Source organism: Euprymna scolopes, unplaced genomic scaffold, assembly GCF_053919585.1.
Source record: "Euprymna scolopes isolate OS-2025 unplaced genomic scaffold, ASM5391958v1 sca665, whole genome shotgun sequence".
In the NCBI taxonomy this organism is placed as follows: Eukaryota; Metazoa; Mollusca; class Cephalopoda; order Sepiida; family Sepiolidae; genus Euprymna; species Euprymna scolopes.
In genome coordinates, this window is record NW_027633730.1 from 2,385 (window position 1) to 5,000 (window position 2,616).

Genomic DNA, 2,616 nt, shown 5'->3' on the forward strand with positions numbered 1-2,616 from the left:
TTATTATTATTGTTATTATTATTATTATTGTTATTATTATTATTGTTATTATTATTATTATTATTATTATTAATGGCTCACAAAGAGGTTTCATACAGGTCATCAAAGATCTGTCCTTGAAAACAGCCTGTGGTGTTCCCTGGAAGCTGAGTGACAACAAATCTGCCCAGGTTTCCAGTATTCTCCACCTCTTTCGATAACATATTTAAATAATTTTGCATCATCGCAACAGGTGCTTGCTATTGATTTCTCGTTGGCAGCAGCTATTGGTCTTCACTGGAATTTGAGTGGCAATAAGCCTCCCCAATGTCCCAGTTCTCTTCGCACTTATCCAGCAGAGGCCTGGTCGGTTTTTCTGTCTTTCTTTTCTCCTTGACTCTACTTGGTTATTTGGTCCCACTCTTTTTTTTTTGGAGGGCAGTGATGTAGCAATTGGAAGATGGAGGTGAAGTTGGGTTAGAGAACTCATAGATATGCGGCTTCAGTGTTCTTGGTTCCATGTAGTGTTTCATGTTTTGCCTTCACAGCAGTTTGTCTGTAGTGACACTGCCCATGTGCTTATACTTTGCATTATGTTTCTACTATAAAGTTTAGTTTCTTGGAGTTTTCTTGTTCTTCCGAGGTATTCCTTCCCAATATTCTCTCTCATTTCTATTGCTTTGATGGTATCTGCTTCCACAATTTTAAAATATTTATAGGTGTCATGTTTACCTATAAATTTAGAATTTGGCCTAAAAACGTCGAGTGATTCTAAAATGGGTGATCGATTTATTAGAACATTGCATTAGAAACTGAGCACCCTTACAAATATTTTAATATTGACTTTTGTAATCTAGTAGATTAGTGTCCATTCGATAATAATCCGCTGAAGACATAAAAAAAGACGAAACTAAAAAATATATAGGGGGTATTGCTCGTACACGTTAACCTAACTCTGTTCCCTCTATGCGACGTATCTCATCGCTCTGATGTTGTCTGCGACTGCCTTTTTAAACAAACCTTTTATAAATTAACATTCACGTCCGAGTGCTTTTGTATCTACAGACAAACAAGAACCTGAGTTCACAATGATGACACATGGATGCTTACTGTTTTATACACACGTCAGTAAGTAAAAAAATAACAAATATACAATATATCAACGTTGACCCAACGAGGCATGAATCTTTTAGTTATACAGGCTGTGGAAGCAAAATCATACACTTGACAAAAAGAAAACGAAATATGCAATAAAAACAAAAGTTGTATATACAGAGAGCCGGCAGTTAGAGTTAAATACTATATTTGTTTTGAATATAACAACCACTGCCAGAGACAAACATTTTATGACATTGCAAAATAAATTACACGCTTTGCTGATCATGTCCTTGTATATAGCAGCGAACATCTCTTTAGTGGCAGCCTTCAGAAAGTCGACCGTGTTGTGAACAAGCTTGTTGGTCTTAGTGTTGATCACGCCCTAGAAGAAATGGTCAAGGAGGTTGTAGTCGTTTGAGGTAGTCAAGCACAAGTCGAGTGACCAATGGCGATGAACATTGTTGAACATCATCTTTTGTTCTTTTTTATGGAAATCGCTCCAGACAAGCCATGAAGCCACTTGATGTAAGGAGCTAAAAAATACCATCTTGAAGATTAAAAACTAGCCAACAATAAATGTTATGTGGATAGATTCCAACCCAGAAACCAGCAATTGTTCCCGTTTGTCATAAACATTCCTCATGGAATGTGAGGACTAAAGGATAATAAAGGAAGTGAGAGTTGTGAGGCTATCAAAAGTAAACCCAAGATACACCTTCTACTCTCTATACTTAGTCTTGTGTATAGGAATGGAGTCCTGCTGGAACATAATGGAGGCGACCATACAGAGCTTCATCACGCTCCTCAGAACCTACTGGCACATCGTTTACTTTTCGTCGCGCGTTGCATTTTATTGCAATATTCTGTATACAAAACTGTTACCTTCATTCTTACCTTGCTATTTGTTCCCTTGATGACGTAAGAATTGGCATACATATAGCCCTCTTTTTGAAGAACTTTTTCTGGTGTCCGAAAGTCATCTGCAGGAGAAAACAATAATGTTATTATGTGTAAATGTCTTGAGAAAATTTTTTTTATTTGGGTCAAACTATTGCATTTCTATGTAGTTTTACATTTATTCATTAATTCATAGAAATATTTATGTACAATAGGAAAGGCAATTTAAGATAATATCAAACAAGTCATTACATTGTAGCTTATAATTCACTTGGAAAATTAAAAAAAAAAAAAAAGCAAACAAACAAAAATATATATAATTTTTTTTTCTCATTCTAATTAAACAGACAGTAGAAATAAGCACAATTGTAAGAGATCAACTTCGGTGGAATTAAATTATTTTTAACTAGCAAGGCTACTCGGAGTTAGCCGAGGTGCTAGAAAAGAAAATATAATAGTTTTTAGCAAGTAGTCTATAGCATCTGCCTTTTAAATCTCTCTCTCTCTCCCCCCCTCTCTCTCTCTTTCTTCTTCTTTCCCTCACTCAATCATGTTAGTTTTTAAAACATCTTTCTGATTTCTTTCTTAGGAAGAATTTGTGACATATTTTATTTTTATGTATGTCTGGCGTAAACGCCGAGC

The 2,616-nt window shown here is 35.4% G+C and overlaps 1 long non-coding RNA gene across 1 annotated transcript in view; it reads right to left on the reverse strand.

The window, feature by feature from the left end:
- Window positions 1-450: 450 nt before the first annotated feature.
- LOC145275214 (uncharacterized) overlaps window positions 451-2,616 on the reverse strand; it is a 16,634-nt gene continuing 14,468 nt past the window's right edge. The window contains exon 2 of the long non-coding RNA XR_013867092.1: window positions 451-2,057. This is a non-coding gene — a long non-coding RNA (uncharacterized LOC145275214). The remainder of the gene's footprint in view (window positions 2,058-2,616) is intronic.